Below are 19,544 nucleotides of genomic sequence, written 5' to 3' on the forward strand. Positions count from 1 at the left end.
GTAAAAGATTTAAACCTCCATGGATCCTAAAATGGTCCTACAAGAAAAATGGTGATATTTTACACAGGTTTGCCTTTGTTAAATGGTGGGACAGATTCCCTCACATGGCAAACATGATCAATACTATTTCTAAAGAGTTTGGTCAGACTACCCTTAATCTGAAAAACTCTGAAGATTTCCCTACTATTGACCGATTAGTGCCTGAATATCCATTAATCGAGGCACCGACCAGTTCGACCACTTCAAAGAAGAAAGCAACTATTTCCTCTTCCCAGAAGTCTGTTCAATCCTCCAAGTCCAAGAAAAAAAATATTTTTACGGGACTAACAAAGAAGGATTTAATTCACCTACTCCAACAATCGCTGAAGGAAGACAGTTCTGACCCAGAATCAAAAGCCTCCTCTGAAGCCTCCTACAGTAACACATTTGGACATGATTCAGAAGACACTCCAAGACTATCTGATGACTGATCCATCATTATTCAGCTGACAGCCAGCTGCTTTGATTCACGGGATTGAATACACTGTTCAATCACAGGTGACATATTTACTGTACCTCTACTATATATATATATATATATATATTGTCAATGCTTATTTTTGGGATAATGGTCATTTGTAGTACAATGGAGTATTCAGTTAAGTAATTATTGCATTTACTAGGTAATTCTTATATTTATTCTCTTAACCAAAAACTTCAATTTTTTTCCTTTATTTTTCTCATCTTCAAACATTCTCCACTATCGTCATCATCTTTATCATCATCTTCTTCTTCTTCTTCCTCTCCTTCTACTTCTTCTCGTCCTTGTGCTCATTGTTATCTTCCTTGTCCTACTCCTACTCCTCCTCCTCTTGCTCCCATCTCCGTTTGCTCCTTCTGTGGGGGTTGAGTGTGGTTGGTGTGTGTGCGTGTTGTTTTGGGGGAAGGGGGGGCATGTGTACATTTGGTTGTGGGTGCATGTGGCTATTGGTGTGGGTGTGCTTGCATGTTCAATGGTGTGTATTCATGTGTGTTTGGGTGGGTGGGTGAGTGTGCATGTGTGTTTGTGTGTGCCCGGGGTTGTGTGCTTGTGTTTGGTATTCGATTGAAACTATATTGGGTTGAAACTGTATCTTGGTGGAAGTTCGATTAGTTGTATTTAGGCTCTAGAGGTGCTTGGGTGTGCGTTTGGTTGTGGGTGCATGGGGTTGTGGGTGTGGGTGCATGAGGGTGTTGGTGTGAGTGCATGTGTAGGTGTGTATGTTATTGTGCATGTTGGTGGGTGGGTGACTGGGTGAGTGTGCGTGCGTGTGTGTATGTGGTATTCAAATGAAACTGTATGTAGGATGAGCTTAGCTTGGACATATATAAGTTCAACATGCAACAAGCATGCAAATGTATTATTTCTTACTTTTTAGTAGTACTGTCACATTTTTTCGCTCTATTTGTCTTTATTTGTATTATTTGTTGCGTTGAAGTTGTATCTTGGTCGAACTCCGATTTGTTGTATTGGGGCTCTATAAATGATTTTTCCAACACAAGCACAACTTTGCCTAGAAATTATTATTTGTCTTATTTGTGCATTTCGGACAATATCTATGAGAATGAGCATATTTGTTTGCCTAGTATATAGTTTGGTATTTGTTCCATTACGTAAGAAGGTGCGTGAATTTTGCAAGAGTAGTCACGTCCAACATTCTCTTGGATTCAATAAGGTATATATATATATATATATTTTTATCAAAAGTTATTTTTGTGATAAGGGTCCTTTTTAGTATAACATACTATTCGATTAAGTAATTATTCTATTTACTAGGGAATGTTTATATTTATGCTTTTTTAACCTAAAACTTTAATTTTTTCCATCATTTTTCTCATTTTCACATATTCTCCACCACCGTCATCGTCTTTAACTTCTTCTTCTTCTCCTCCTCCTCCTCCTCTTTCATCTCCTTTTGTTTCTTCTCATCCTCATCCTCCTTGTCCCCTTCCTCATCCCACTCTTACTCCTATTCCTTGCCTACTTCTACTCTTACTCCTACTCCTCCTCCTCGTCCTACTACTACTTCAGCTCCTTGTTCTACTTCTACTCCAACTCCTCTGGCTGGGTGGGTGTGCATGCGTGTGTGCATGGTTGTGTGTGTGTATTTGATTGAAACTATATGTAGAAGGAAATCAGCTTGGACATGCAGAAGTTCAACAAGCATGTAAAGGTATGTTTCTTACTTTTTAGAAGTGCATTCAAAATTTCTCTTTCTATTTGTCTTTATTTTTGTTATTTATTTGGGTGAAGCTAAATTTAGGAGGAACTCCAATTTGTTGTATTCAAGCTACAAAAGTGCTTTTTTCGGTACATGTACTACTTTGCCATGGAATTGTATTTTTTGTTTGTTTTGTGCATTAAAACAATATCTATGATAGAGAACATATTTTTTGGCCCTAGAAACCTTGTTATTTTGGCCTTTTTTCCATTATATAAGGTGTGTGAATTTTGTTGGAGCAGTCTCATCCAAAATTTTGATGGCTTTGATAAGGTATATATATATATATATTTTATCAATGTTTATTTTTGTTTTAATGTTCTTTTCCAGTATGACGTACTTTATGCTTTATAAATTATTCACGTTACAAGGGAATATTTACACTAATGTTCTTGAAACTAAAACATCTTAATTCTCTCCTTCATTTTTCTCATCTTCTCCCATGCTCCACCATCGTCTTCATCATCATCTTTATTGTCTTCTTCTTCTCATTTTGCTTCTTCTCGTCCTCATCCTTTTCCTACTCCTCTGACTCCTTCTACACCTTGTCCTCCTCCTAATCCTACTCGTTCTCCTACTCCTAGTCTAAGTCCTACTCTCTTCTACCTCTTCTTCTTTTGCTGTGGGAGGGTGTGCGTGTTTAGTTGTGGGTGTGCGTCAGTGTGGGTGTGTGTGCATTTGCAGGGTGTGTTCTTATGCATGTGGGTGGGTGAGTGTGCGCATGGTTGTGTGCGTGTGTGTGGTATTTGATTGAAACTATATTTTGAAGTTGAATTTTGGAGAAAATTCAATTAGTTGTATTGGGGCTCTAGAGATGCTTTTTTCAATACATGCACTACTTTGCTTGGAAATTATTATTTTTATTTGTTTTGTGCATTTCAGGCAATATCTATGAGAAGGAACATATTTTTTGGCCCTAGTATATATTTTGGTCTTTGTTCCATCATATAAGAAGGTGCATGAATTTTGTAGGAGCAGTTGTGTCCAACATTGTGATGGCTTCAATACGATTTACTTTATTTTTTTAATACTTATTTTTGTGGTAATAATCAGTTTGAGTATATCGTACTCTTTGGTTTAGTAATTATTCAATTTACTAAGGTATATTTATATTTTTCCTCTTAACCTAATAATTGTAATTTCTTCTTCATTTTTATCATCTTCACACATTCTCCACCATCATCGTCATCTTCATCTTCTTCTTGTCCTCCTTCCTCTCCTCGTCCTACTCCTCATCCTACTCCTACTCCTATTCCTCTTCCTCCTCGTACTCCAACTCCTACTCCCTTCACCCTCGGCTCCTTCTACTGGTGGCAAGTGTGGTGTATGGGTGGGTGAGCATATGTACATTTGGTTGTGGGTGCATGTAGGTGTGGGTGTGCATGCATGTGAAGGGGTGCAAGGGTATTTGTTTATGTGCTTTTGGATGGGTGGGTGAGTGTGCATGTGTGCTGGCATGATTGTGTGCGTGTGTGTGGTATTTGATTGAAAATGTATATAGGAGGAACTCAGCTTGGACATGTACAAGTCCGATAAGCATGCAAAGATATTGTTTCTTACTTTTTAGCAATGCATTCACATTTTCTCTCTATTTGTCTTTATGTATGTTATTTATTTGGTTGAAACTGTATTTAGGAGGAACTCCAATCTATTGTATTCAGTCTCTAGAGGTGCTTTTTTTAATACATGTAATACTTTGCCATGCAATTGTTTTTCTTGTTTGTTTTGTGCATTATAGACAATATTTGTAACAACCCTGCAGTGGGTAGGTAGTTCTTACATGCCCTCTAAGCAAAGATCTTCATCTTATGAGGAACTTTGAGCTTCTATAGCCTTTTCCATAGGGGTAGCAATTGATGATGATGAGAACTTCCCACATCTGATTCTATCTCTCTTTCTTTCAATAGCTTGTAAGCACTTCTAAATCTTCCATCCTTATATTTCTTCCATATTCTCTTATTTTCCCCACCATCTAGACTGAGTATAATCTTTAATATGTCTGTAGCAATGCTTGGATTGAATAGAATAAAGCTCTAACCTTTTGGACATCCCACCATTTTGTATTGCTATCAATAAGCGTGTCAAGGAATCCAACAGTCTTGCCATATATAAATTTTCCTTTCATCACCTACACGCCACTGATATCCCTTTAGTAGACAATTTTAGCTTCTTATATTCCCCTCCAAGCATAAGAAGTGTCCCAGCTTTGAGTAAAAAGAAATCAGAGTTTGAAAAGTATTTTGCCTCAAACAGCTTGTACATAATAGTATCCTTTTCTTGTAGAATCCTCCAGCATTGTTTTGCCAAAAGTGCCATTTTAAACTTCTTAAGATCCTTAAACCCCATACCTCCATAGAATTTAGAAACATACATCTTGCTCCAGCTCATCCAATGACTTTTCTTTTTTGCCTCTCCAGAAATATGTCATCATCTCTTCCAACTCCTTGCATAAGCATTCAGGCAGCTTGAAGCAACTCACAACATAAGTTAGAATAGATAAAACAATAGCTTTAATAAGAATCTCCTTGCCCCCTTGTGATAGCTGTTGTTCTTTTCAAGTTTGTTTTTGCCACACTTGATGCTTAATACCAAGCTTTAGCTTTAGCCTTACCAATCATAAGTAGTAATCTCATATACTTTTCATATTGTTCAACTAACCCCCCCCCCCCCCCCCCCCCAAAAAAAAAATAAAAATAAAAATAAAGATAAAATATCCTCCTTGATCTCAACCATTGCGTTTTTGCTGAATATGCTGAATACCATAACAGTCTTCTCTTTGTTGAATTTCTGACCTGAGGCCAACTCATACTTTTCCAGTAGCTCTTGAATCTGCTTGTTTGTATTAAGATTAGCTTTGCAAAAGATCACACTATCATCTACAATAGCAGATGATTTAGTCTTGGTGCCCTTTGACAGATCTATATGCCTGGTATAGATTGATTCTTGTCTACTTCTCTCATAAGATAGATAAGCCCTTAAGTACATAGAAGAAAAAGATAATGAGATAAATGATCCCCTTGCCTTAAACCTATGCTAGGAATTATATATATAGTTGGCAAGTCATTGATTAGAACAGAAAAAGAAATAGCAGTAACATACTTCATAATGAGATGAATCAGTTTAGCATCTAGCCCAAGGGTCTTCATCATTTTTTGCAAAAAGTCCTACTCAACTCTATCATAAGCTTTACTTATATCCAACTTAATGGACATATACTCTTTCTTCCCCACTCTTTTTTGTTTAAAGAAATGAATGAGCTCATATGCAATGAGGACATTGTTAGTAATTAACCTACCTGGTACAAAGACACTTTGTGAATCTAAGATAATACAAGGTAGAATGTGTTTCAGCCTACTTGCCAGCACTTTTGAAATGAGTTTATAAGTTACATTACAAATAGGTATAAAATCGGCAACATGGATAGGAAATTATTTTTTAGGAATCAGGGCAATAAAGGTCTTGTTCAATGTTGAAGGAAGTTCACCACCATTTAGAACATGCATCACAACTTTGGTCACATAATCTTCAATAATATGGCAGTAGTTTTGGAAAAGATAGGTGACATACTATCAGGTCGAGGTGCTTTAGTAGGGTGTATTTGCTGTAAGGCCTTGTAAACTTCTTCTGTAGTGAAGCTACCGGTTAGCTACTCATTCTTATGGTCTGTCACTTTCTTCCCAATATTTAGTCTCCTTTGACTTGATATAGTCCTTTTTTTTTTTCTTTCTTTTTTTTTTTTTTTTTTTTTTTTTTTTTTTTTTTCTGTGTGATGCTTTAGTACATAAATATCTGGAATTTTGATCTCTAGCTTGTAACCACATAGTCTTGGATCTCTGGTGCCACATGATTTCCTCACTGCGAAGCCATTTCTGTACTTCTTCTTGAGCCTGAGCATGAACTTCCAATTTTGAGAAAGTAGGATCAACATCTTGAACTTTAGTAAGTTCTTTTTTGGCTAACTTTAGGCTCTTGTGGACCATACCAAACTTGTGTTTATTTTATTGATTTAGCTATAGGCTGCAGCACCCTTCAAGCTTCCTCATGATCTCTTCAAAAGTCCCATCCCTTGAGCCACCATTCCACACATCTTGAATAATCTGTTACACCCTTCCTCCCTAACCCACATAGCTTCAAACCTAAAATGCTTACTTCCTCTCCTTATTTCACAGCCACCATCAGTTTCTAACCATAAAGGGATATGGTAAGAATAGGCCACACTCCCATGAGTAATAGAAGCAAAAGGGTAACACTGACACTAATGTGAATTAGCTAAAAACCTATCTAGCCATTCACTTATACAAGTTGAACCTTCCCTTTTATTGCACTAGGTGTAAGGAACCCCATTGTACTTTAAGTCCTGCAAATCACAATCATTTAGCATGTTTCTAAAGTCCCTCATTTGACCCTCACTTCTATCCCTTCCATCACATTTTGCATTATTGTCTAGTATCTCCTTGAAATCTCCAAAGACTAACCATGCAAGCCCACCCCTACTATTTATGGATTTGATCAAATTTCATATAGCCATCCTGTTAGGGTTGAGATTTGGCCGGTCCGGACCGGCCAAACTGACCGGACCGGACCCAATTCGGTCCGATTTAATCCAATTTTAGAAGGACCGAACTCATTCGGTCTGGTCTTGGTCTAGGGGTTTTCCACCCCGAACTGGACCGAATGAAAAATAAAAATAAAATATAATTTATATATATATATATATTATTTAAACCTCCTTGGACCGGACTGAACTCACCCCTACGTCTTGTGAGTAGTATCAAGATGTCCGTATACACTAGTTATGTGCCACTCAATATTGTTAGAAGCACTTTTATGAATTAAGGCATCTATATGGTGCTTTGAGTAACTAAGCACAAACAACTTAATATCCTTCTTCCACATCAAGGCAACACCACCACTTCTAGCCTAACAATCCAATGCAAGACAATTAGAAAATCCCAATCTTAACTTTCTTTCTATCATAGCCTTGGTTGACAACTTTGTCTCTTGAAGAAATCAAACTTTGGGACCTTCCTTCGAAATTAAATTACGAAGAGAATGAATTCCACATGGGTTCCCAAGCCCATGTGAATTCTAACTTAATATTTTCATGGTGTCGGGTGGGACTGGGAACCAACCACCACTGATATCTCTTTATGTTCTTTCTTTTTGTAAACTCCAGGTGTTGTATTACTCTTCTTTAATAACCTGATGTACTCCTCCTCTTCCTCAAGAGTAGTTTTTTTCTTCTACTACTTTTACCCACCATAATGTTCTCTTCAGTCATCCTCGTTCCATCTTTCTTTTACTCCTTCTCCATCGTTTCTCTACATTTAAAATAGTTGGATCAAGTGGAGTCTAGTGGGCTCTCTCCTCCACTTGATCCATCCCCTACATGACATTCACTTGTTCTTGGCCCACATTCAGATTATTAGGTCCCTCACTCAAAATGGTATCCACACGTGATTCCTTATATAATGCCCCTTCCTCACTAACAATGTATATTGTTACCATCTCGGATTTAAAGCTTCCCGTGGCTACTGCACCATTATTTCTAGCAACATTTTTTGCTTGATTTTGATGATTCTCTCCATAAGAAATTTCAGTTTCCAAACCAATTTCAACCATGAAAATTGTTACTCCCTTCTGTCTTGCAATTTCCTCCACTTCTCTCTCTTTATTCAAGTATTGCCTTTTTTGATTCTCCAAACTGAGATAGGAATGACGAAGATGATTGTTCTGATGACTGCTTTTGGACATGATTGGCAACACCATGGCCACCTACAAACCCTGCACGTAACCACTACCCATAAGGGAATCTTGTAACTGCACATTCATCCTTAGAACCCATCCATTTACCACAATCCTTGCGGCCATGTCCCAAGCAGCCACAATAATACTAGAAATTAGGCAGCCGTTCATATGTAAAATGAACCCAACATGCATGGTCAGTGCCAATCATAATTTTCTTCCTTCCCAACAAAGGTTTAGAGAAGTCCAGGTTGACTTGAACCCGCATATATTCACCCCACGCTAATTCATCTTTCTCAAGATCTACTTCCACAACCTCACCCAGTGAATTCCCAACCAGAGTGCCTATGTACCGGTTTCTTGCCATAAGAGGAAGTTAATGGATACTTACCCAAAACATTGATTGCAAAAACTAAATCTAGTGAACTTGCTACTTTCCATCAAATTCTTGCATAAACACAAGTTTTTTTTTTTAAATTATTATTATTATTATATTACTTTTTTTAATCAAAAAACTACCAGCCTTCACGTAAAACATGATCCTTGTCTCTTATATCTTCAAACTCTACTAGAATTAGGCTTGGATCCAAGTCTCAGAACTTCTCCCCCTTAACTAGTCTCCAAACCTTCTTCGTGGTCTATTGAAGACCTCCTTATGATAATACTTCTTTGTGGACAGCTTCATTATCACACATTTTTTGCCTTTAGATATTGCATCTTCCAAAAGGCTAGCTTCCATGTGAATTTCTTCTTGTTCTTGCTCAATGAGTGATAGATGTTCATATAATGTATGAAGATCCTCCACCATAACCACCCCACCACCGGAGTTGCAAGGGATTGAAGGAAAAATAAACATGTACTAGGACAGGAGAGGGCCTCTACTCAGGGAGCCCGAGAGTAAAAGATGATAGTTAAAAATATGGTAAATAACACTTTTCTTACGAAGAAGTCAATCTTAGAACAAGTTGATTTTGTCTACAAATGTTGATTTTGATTGTAAAGCTATAGAAAACCCTTATATCCTATTTGCCTAAAAGTTGATAAATGTATCATTGGCAACGGCTACTCAAATGATTCTTTATGGTTTTTGTTTCTTCATCCTTTAGTTTGTTTTAACTTTGTATTTTTTCTTGACGTTAGATCCGTTTTATTAATTCAAAAATAATTATTATCATTTCTTCCATCAGATTTTATAAGAATAAGTTACTTTTTGAAGTACTTGGTTGACATGTATGAATTCTACAAGCAGTCAGATGTTTAATTTCTTGCTTTTTTAGTAGAGCTCTACTTTGTACACACGGATTGTTTGGGGGAAGGGGGGGGGGGGGGGGGTGGAGGGGGGTGCGTGTGTGTGGAAGGGTGGGTGCGTGTGTGGGCAGGCAGGCAGGTGTGAATGTGCATGTGCATGTGGGTGTGTGTGCGTGCAGTTGTGCGCACTTGTGGGGTGAGTGTGCGGGCATGCATGTGTGTGTGCATGTACTTGTGGGTGTGTGTTTGGTGTTTGTTTAAGTTGCTTGGACTTGTACAAGCTCTATAGGTATGTAAAAGTAAAATTTCTTATATTTTAGTAGAGCTCTCTGACTCTCACTCGCTATCTGTCTCTGTGTGTCTTATGTGGTTGATGTTGTATATAGGAGGAAATTCCAATTAATTGTATTCAGGCCCTAGAGGTGTTTTTCTAAAAAATATATATACTACTTTTCAAGTCAATTGTGTTTTTTTTTTTTTTTGGCAATATCTATGTCAAAGAACATATTGTGGTCCTATAAACATTGTTCTATATAGTTTGGCCTATATTCTATCATACAAGAAGGTGCATCATGAATTTTGTTGTAGTAGTTGTATCCAACATTCTAATGGCTTCAATAAGCTATAATATTTATTAATTGTTTATTTTTGTTATAATCCTTTTACTAGGGAATATTTATATTATAAACTTGAAAACTCTAATGTTTCCCTTCATTCTTTTGGTAAAGGGATTTTCCCTCCTTTAGGCCCATGTGCCAGGTCAATGAGGAACCATTAGGGGCCTAACCCATCCCAATGATCCTTCTCTAAGGGAGTCCCTTCACCCCTTTGAAATAATTGGCCCGCAAGCTAAAGAAAACGTAAAGCAACCCTCCCGTGGGAAACATGAATGACAAGGATATATGGGACTCCCCGCCTTTGGCACTCGCAATGACACCTAATACTCAAAAACCTGTGCCAACAGGCAGATAGGAAACATGAGCAACCCTCGATTCCCTAATACAAGGCATGGGAGAACATGGTGTAGGTCATCTATTGGTAAGGCGCCACTTAAGGAGCTACGCCACATTAATGGTGTCATCCCAGGCTCCACGCTGCATTAAAAGATCCTGACAGATTGCTGTAGGAACGATAGGAACTCCTTAACTGAGGGGACGGGATGTCCCCCGTAACAAACCTTGTATAAAAGCCGACCTCCAGGTATGAAGGAATCTTTCTCTAAGCTCCCGCACTCTAGTACAACTACTAAGGAGATTTACTGACTTAAGCATTGGAGGCTCCTCAGCCACCACCTAGCCCTCCTCTATTTTCTTGAGTGTGCAGGTATAAAGGCCTAGACCCTAGTAATTGGAATCAAGCCTAAAGGTATAGGAAACACGATGTTAATAGTGGTGCCGTTTATGGGATTTCTATAGACTTCACTTGTCTTTTGTATGTCTGCAATAACCTTTTCTTAGACAACTCAAGGATAAGAAGAAACAACATTGGTAGATATGGAAGCAAGGCTCGTGGCGATGGAGCAACTGATAGGAAAGCTAACTATGAAATGAGACGCTCATAGTAGGCATTAACGAACAAGAAAATGACGTAGAACCAAGCAACAATGAGCATGTGGAATCCAAAAACATTGGAGGAGGAGGGGACATAGAGGAAGAAAGGAAGAACAAGTAGAACGAGTTGCATAACCTTAAAGGAAAGTATGAAGAAATGGTAAAGAAGATGGGTATGTTATCATCAGTGGACCGGCTACTCACCAGCATTGGCCTGCCCTACACCACAAAGGTGATGGCTATGCCACCATCACCCTAGTGCATGATGATGAAGGAATCCAAAAGCCCATGTAATACACCAGCTGCGCCTATCGAGGAGCAGAGGCCAGATATTTGCTCATGGACTAGCTCACCTTCTCCTTAGTAGTAATCACCCAACGACTCCATCCCTATTTCCAATCTCACCCGGTATAGGTCTTGACTAAAGCTCCCCAAAAGAAAATTTTGCAAAGACCTGAATCCTCTAGGCGCCTAACAAATTAGGCGGTGGAGCTGAGCGAGTTTGACATTGAGTATGCACCCAAACATGCTATCAAAGGACAAATTTTGGTGGACTTTGTTATTGAGTTCACTGGCTTCCTAGAAGAAATTGAGTGTGCACCTCCCATGAAGCCCTAGTAGTTCTACATTGATGGCTCATCCTGCGATGTTGGCGGGGGTGCATATTGTTACAGAAACGGGCAAGGAGCATGACTACACTATTAAATTGGCATTTAAAACTATAAACAACGAAGCAAAATATGAGGCATTGTTCGTTGACTTGGGGATCGCTAGATCATTGGGCATAGAAGAGATAGAAGTACGGGCTGCCTCTCAAGTGGTTGTCAACTAGGTGTGTGGAAAGTTTGCTACAAAGAGCGAAAAACTAAAGAAATACTTGACACTGCTAGAAGGCTAGCATGCCCACAACAATACTTTCAAATTTTGCAAGTACCAAAGGTAGAGAACCAAAAGGCGGACAAGTTAGCATGAGCGGCATCTGGGAAAGAAGACTCTCCTCTACCAAGGCAAAAGGTAGTCAGGATTTTTGAGGTGCCTGCCATGGAAATTGAAGTCGGGAAAGTAAGGCTGGGAGCCTAAGAATGGGCAATAGACATAATCAAGTATTTGGATGCCAACGAGCTACCTGATCATAGGTTGGAATGTAAGAAGGTTAGGAATAGAGTAGCACACTACATCTTGCTTGAGGGAGTTGTGTATAAGCGAGGCTACTCTATACCTCTCTTAAGATGCTTCTCATTCGAAGAGGCTTAGTATGTGTTGGCAGAAGTGCCCGAGGGCATCTATTGTAACCACTCCTTTGGAAAGGCGTTGGTAGGTAAAGTGATGAGGGTGGGGTACTACTGGCTGCAGGCCCTCTAAGACGTACATGAATATGTTCAGAAATCTAGAAAGTGTAAAAAATACTCCCCAGTGCCCCATTGCCCGCCCAAAGAGTTGACATCAATTACCTCACCGTGGCCTTCCGCACAATATGGAGTTGACCTGGTGGGCCCCCTCCCTCTGGACAAAGGAGGAGTGAAATTTGTAGTAGTGGTGGTGGATTACTTCACTAAATGGGTAGGGCCGAAGTGGTGGCAACGATCACGGCAAGCAATATCACCCACTTCTTGTGGAAAAGTATCATTCATAGATTTGGCATCATCTGCTTCGCCATATTGGATAATGGGAGACAGTTTGATCTAAACCACTAAAGGGACTGGTGCCAAGACATCGGAATCAAATTCCAATACTCATCTCTGGGGCATTCGTAGTCCAACAGGAAAGTTGAGGCAACTAACAAGAGATTGATGGGATTCTCAAGAAGAAACTTAGCAACAACAAAAGGGCTTGGGTAGAGGAACTCCCCGGGGACTCTGATAGGAGAAACTCCCTTCCCTTTCACCTACAAACACCAGGCGATGCTGCTAGATGAGGTGGGGATTCCCACTTACAGGGTACAACACTTCGAGCAAAGCACCAACAATGAGTGACTAGTAGAACAACTCAACTTAGTAGATGAGGTCAGGCTTGAAGCGGAAGTGAGGACGATAGTTAATAAAAGGATGTTGAATTATGTTTCAACAAATGGGTACAATCAAGGGCATTCAAGATAGGCGACATGGTGCTAAAACAAAGAGGGATGACCACCCGAGACGAAGGAAATCTAGGTCCTTGATGTAGTTACTACCAACAATCGCCCAGGCTCTTATCGACTCTGAGACTCCCAAGGAAAGGAGCTACCACCCTAAAAAATCAAGTATTTGTTGAAGTTTTATTGTTGAAAAAATTGTAAAATGTGTAAGTTGTATTACCATAGTCAACAATGTAAAAGCTATTAATGAAATTGTGATTTTTCCAGGAATGAACTTTGTCTAGCTCTGAAGCACTCTCTTCCAAGCCATACCTCATACTCCCTGCTACAGGTATGTAATCTCCATTGCCAGCAACTTACCTTCACTGTGATGTCAATGGGCGAGAGTGTGTCCAGTCCCAAATTGCCCAACTTACCTTCATGTGAGAAATTAATTGGCAACTCAGCCTGGGGCGGCTTGACACCCCTCATGGAGGAGAGCGGGTCTAGCCTCTTGGCTACCTGATAACTTATTCTAACCCCCATCACGGTGAAGAGCAAAGCTAGCTCCTTAGCTATCCGACAACTTACCTCTCCGCAGGATCCAAAGGGGTGGGTTATGCCTTAAGGTTTCTTTATCCCTCCTATGGTGGAGCGCAGGTCCAGTCTCAAATTGCCCAACTTACCTCCTCGTGAGAGTCAACAGGCGGGTCTAGCCCCCTGTCGGCTCGACCTCTCTCTCGGAGAAGAGTAGGTCCAGCCTCTGGGCTTCCTGACAACTTACCTTGACCTCCGTTATGGAGAAGTGTAGGATTAGCGCTAGCCTACTCAAGGCTTACCTTCTCTGTGATGTCAACAAGCAAGAGCAGGTCTAGTCTCAAACTGCCCCGCTTACCACCCCATGAGGAATTAAAGGTAGAGTCCAAATTGGGGTGACTTGACCCCCCCTCTCTCATAGAGGAGAGTAGGTCTAGCCTCTCAGGTGCCAAAAGACTTACCCTGACCCCCGTCACAGTGAAGATCGGACCAACTCCTCAGCTGTTGGACAACTTACCTCCCTCGAGGACCAAAGAGGCGAGCTTAGCCTAAGGCATCCCAACTTCTCCCTCGACTTTAACTCTTGGGGTGGCACCTCCTCCAACAAAGGAATGGAAACTAAACTAGCATCTCGAACCTCTGCCACGCCTCATTAATCAACCTAGCTTTGCAAATTCCACAATTGGAATTAAGTGTTATCTACACTAACTATTTCATGTTGCAAGCAATTTCCATTAACTAAGGGATGTGGGCAAGCCTTTTTGGCTGCCCAAACATACCTGAGGCTAAGCATAGGCCCTGTGTCATCCAAATCTAGGCCACCTTGCTAGACCCAATCCGGCTCACCTCATGGATGAAAGTTTGGCTAGCCCACGCTAACCAGGTTCACTCAGCTCCCCTTGCCCATTACGCACCCTATATGTATATAACAAAAAGAGGGAAAAGAGAGGATAGAAAGTAGAAGAAAAACTCAAAATGTTTGTACAGTTGAAGGATGGAAAAACATAAAAATACAAAAGAAAAGGAAAATGATTGAAAGTTAGCTAGCAAGGTCGTATGAAAGAACGCTTGGGATCATATCCTTGCCAATTGAGGCACCTCACTTCAATGTTGCCGATTCCGGGGGAAGGTCCTTCAGTTCCAGGGACCTTAAGTCACTTTGAGGGTTCATAAACACATGGTATTCCATTCTCTCCAAACCCTCCAGGTAGTCGTAAGACAAAGCATATTTGTGATCCAAGTAGGCATGTGATAGTTCCTTGTGTGGCTGAGGTATGGTGGCCTGAATATTATGCAAATGGTACCGCAAGTCCCTAATGGTTGCCTCACGAGCAACTAATGAGCATTCTGCTTAATCCAATCTGGTATCCAGCTCATTAGCTCGCTTCCTCTCACTGGCTTCCCCTGTTGCATTTTCGGCCTCCTGATCCCTTAGCTTCTAGGCTTTAACCTTGAGGGATTTAGACTTGTTTTGTAGCAACTGGGGAAGCTCCTTGTATCTCCCCTTGAGCCACTTGTATGACCAAGCATTTGAGTCATGTTGCTTGATCAACCTAGCATTCTCACCCCGAAGACGGTTGAGCTCCTTGGATCGACAATCGAACAAACCCTATAGATTGTCCCGTGCTTCTTTGTTAAGCTCGACTTAGAGGCGTTGAGAACTGGCTTCATCTCATGACCTCACTAGATCAAACTTGAGCTGTGCCTTTCGATGATGGAGTTGGATTATTCTCTTCAACTCTACTGGCAATTGAATGTCGCCTTGACAAGGGCTTTTTCCAACACTTTCTTTCTCTCATTCCCTAGCTTGGGATGATGCAAAGTCAATAGTGCCAAGGATCGGAGTGCTCGGTTCTCACTTTCTAAGGCCTCTTGGCCTCCCACAATAATAATGGCGGGGCTATATGCCACTATTATACCTATGGAGGAGCCGTATGCTACTATTATACCAATGGCAATATCAGAAATATCATTGGAACCAGATCGTATTCAGATACAAAAACAGAAACTCATGCCAAGTGTTCAGCTAACACATCATATCAGAACAGAATACTAAGTAGCTTTATATCATTTTACATATTCAACAGAAAAAAATCAAAATGTCTTCATCTTAACCACAACAAAACTTAAAGAACCCCATTTTCACTCTTTTTACAAAGTTTAGAAAAAATATGAAAAAATAACCTCATGTCTACACCAATCATGACAAAAATACTCTCTCTTTCATACAGAGTTCATGATAATGCCAATCAAATAATTGAGGTTGTTTTTCAGATTTCTTTTAAAAAACAAACATGCATATTTTAAAAGTCAACCTCGTTTCATATTCTTTTTATGCAAAGTTTAGTAAAGAAACCCCGCTTACCTCAATTTTTGCAGCGTGCTAACTTAGTCTTGAGTTCGACCTCTAAGTATTTCACCACCTAAATCAGAAAATATTCATTGAGTTTTTAATAATTGAAACTCATCACAACTAACTCTATCAATTATTACCATACATGAATATGTCAACTAAAAGTTGTAATGTAACTTAACTTCCACAACCATACTTATGACAAGTGAATATGCATACTTCTTAGTCAATCCACTTACTCCCAACGTCAAATACCCAAGGACAAGCATATTAACAAATCAAACAACCCAATAGCCACTTATCCACTCCCAACAGCAACTTATAAATACTTCATAACCCATGTTAAACTCAACCTATTAGCATGTATAAACTCCTAACCTAGCCTACATAACTCTATATTTCTACAACCCAAATGGTCTCGTTATGACCCCAACGGTAATCAACTCCACCCCAATTAGCAACAAACAACCATAACCTTCACATTTCAATTCAACTAGTCAAATAGTAATCCAAAATAGGTAATCCAAATAGTAATACTCAAGCCCAAGGATTTTGCACAACTATTGATTTGGAAAAGACCAGAGATTAGGTAAAATAACATAATTATAATAATTGTAGAAAAAAAATGAACATAGCAGGGAAGAGAAGGATTTGGACTAACCAATGATGGAGAAGATTTACAGCAAAGTTTTGGCACTGCCTAGTAGACACCAGACAAGAAATTTCTAAAATTTGAAGGAGTTCGTAGAGAGAGAGAGAGAGAGAGAGAGAGAGAGAGAGAGAGAGAGAGAGAGAGAGAGAGAGAGAGAGAGGAAAATAATAGTCTATTGAAATAAAACTTGAGAGTGATATGGAAACCTGGTAACTGTTGGGACGTGGGGGTATATGAAACTCATAGGGTGAGAAAAATGGGAGGAAAATGAATATGACGAGGAGAGATAATCGGCGAAGAAAACTAAATAGAAAAAAAAGGAAAAGACTTACCTTAAATGATGTCGTATGGGGACCCAGGGCTGATTTCGTCGTGGGCCCTGTTCTGGGGTTGTGCTTGGCCCTGGGTCGGATATTGCACTAGGGATAGTTGCTTCTTTTTTATTTTAGAAAATATATAAGAAACAATCATAAAAAATATTGAATGGTTATTGTTTATATTTTGCACCTGTAAACCTTATTCTATATATTTTACCCTTCGTTCCATCAGATAAGAAAGTGCATGAATTTTGCTGGAACAGTCATGTACAACATTCTGATGTCCAAATTGGATGACATATACAAGTTCTACAAGTAGGCAAATGTATTTTTTCTTAATTTTAAGCAGATCTCTCTTTTTCCTTCTATGTGTGTGTGGTATTCGGTTAAAGCTGTATCTAGGAGGACCTTAGTTTGGATATGTACAGGTTCTACAAGCACGAACAGATACCATTTCTCACTTTTAGTAGAGCTCTTTCCCAAACACACACACTCTGTGAGTGTGTGTGTGTGTTACTTATTCAATTTGAAGTTGTATTTAGGAGGAAACTCTAATTAGTTGAATTTGGACACTAGTGATGATTTTTTTTTTTCAAAATATGTATTACTTTGCAAGGCAATTGCTTCTTTTGTATTTCAAACAATTTTTATGAAACAATTATAAAAATGATTGAATGCTTATTATATATATATAATATTATATTGGCCATATTGTGAAGCCCAACTCCTAAAAACTCAAACCCAGTTTTTTTATCTTTTGTTATTATGAGCTTGGCCTGTGTAGAAGCCCAACCCAAGACCTAGCCCTTTACCTTGTACGGCATCATTTTGGGCTTAAAGGGTTAGAACCAAAGCTTTTTTATTCTACTTGTGTTGAGCTCTTCCCCTATGGTTCTCTCCCTCTACTACTCTTGTGAGTCCCACAAGCCACCCATGCTCACCATGAGCTCATTGCCACATGTCAAAGCTGGGCCACCTCTACAAGTTCCTTGCTGCTGCCACCCCTCAGTTTCATCACTAGCACAGGTAAGCCCCCTCTCCTCTCATCTCTTGAGCTCGTCCTCTCTCTCTCTCTCTCTCTCTCTCTCTCTCTCTCTCTCTCTCTCTCTCTCTCTCTCTCTCTCTCTCTCTCTCTCTCTCTCTCTCTCTCCCCTCCATTAGATCCCTCTCAATCTTGTTTTCTCACTTAGGGTTTTGTCGTCGCCATCGATTCTCTTTGTCGCACATTCTTAAAAACAGCCCCGCCTAGTCCAACCTCCACTCACGGCCTAAGTCCCTCTCTCTCTCTCTCTCCACTATGCATGACTAGAGCAGCCTAGCTCAACCACCATGAAGCTCAGCCGTTGATTCCCTTCCGCTGTGAGATACTAAAGCATCACACAGTATACTTCACTGCCACCATATCCTCTGTTTTAAATACCACATTGAACCACCACTTGAGAACCACTATGAACACATGTACACACTACCTCTCTCTGCTCGAGACACCCATGCAAAGCATTTAAGGACCACCACCTCATTGATGATGGTGACGCTTACAACCAACCGTTGAGTTTGGGACACTTCCATCATCCAAAAGCTTGCCTATGCACTGTAAGTGTTTCTCGAATTATCTCTTAAAATAAATGCAGTTGGAAAAATTATTTAACTTTTTTTTGGGAAGTCTGGTTGTATAATGTGAATGGATTATTTATGTGGAGTGTTGAGTTTGATCTGTAGCAATGGTTGTGAATTTGTGAAGTGGTCGAGAGCCTTGTGGAGAATTGGGAATAAATTGCAATTGGATATGCTTTTGTGGCTAAGGGTTGTGGAGCGTTGGAAATGAAAATTGCAGTTGTTATGATGTTGAAATTGAATTGTTGTGAAATTTTGTATTTTTTTAATTCATAATTAATGTTGTTGTGATGTCATCCACTAATTAACTATTCCACATTCTCTGCAATATATGTGTTATCTGTCATTAATATTTATGTATAGCACTTTGATTTTTGTGTATACTGAAATACGTAAAATTGTTTATTATTGGTTTCAAAGGATTATTTTGTAGGTGCGTGTGTATCACAAGTCGAGATGAAAAATTATCTTAGTGCAACTCCTTTGGTCACTCAGGAGTGCGTAAAGCTAAGGGATGTCCCTTGGATTGTCTTTAGGCGACAACATGCTCGAGGGAGATGGTAACGCTCTTGATTTGCCTCTTTACTGGTAGAAACTAGAGGACGCTTGCTTACGTAGATGTTGGGCACGGAGCTAGGCATCGCTTTTTACAAAGTCACATGCACGATTGTTACCTGTCATGTGGTGAAGGGATCCAAACTATACAGATGGCCCATAAGGGACACCATGGTGCATATATTAATAAAATGATTGTATAGATGTTTTGTTGATAATGACTCTAAACCGAGATGAGATATTATCCTGGTGGAGCTCCTCTGGTTACTCAGGAGCATGTAAAATTGACTTATATCTCCTGCATTGTTATTGGGTGACAACAAGCTAGGGTGAGACTATAATGCTCTCGTGTTGACTCTATTGCCTCTCCACTGGCGAAGGCTAGAGGGTGCCTGGTCGCGTATATGCCAATGGTGGAGCAAGGCATCCCTCATTATGAAGTTACATGTATAGTCATTACCAATGATGTGATGAAGAGAGCTAGAGTGTGCAGATGGTCCATAAGGGAGACCATGGTGCATACCTTAATCAAATGAAGTTTTCAAAATATGAAAAATGCAATTTTCAAGTGCATGGTGTCCTATGTGAGAAATGAGTATATACTTGAGTTTGATAAATTGCAAATGTCATAATTCTTTGTAATTTCTTATTTGCATAATTTTATATTTTTTCACCTGCAT

This window comes from Carya illinoinensis, chromosome 11 (assembly GCF_018687715.1).
Source record: "Carya illinoinensis cultivar Pawnee chromosome 11, C.illinoinensisPawnee_v1, whole genome shotgun sequence".
Taxonomy (NCBI): domain Eukaryota; kingdom Viridiplantae; phylum Streptophyta; class Magnoliopsida; order Fagales; family Juglandaceae; genus Carya; species Carya illinoinensis.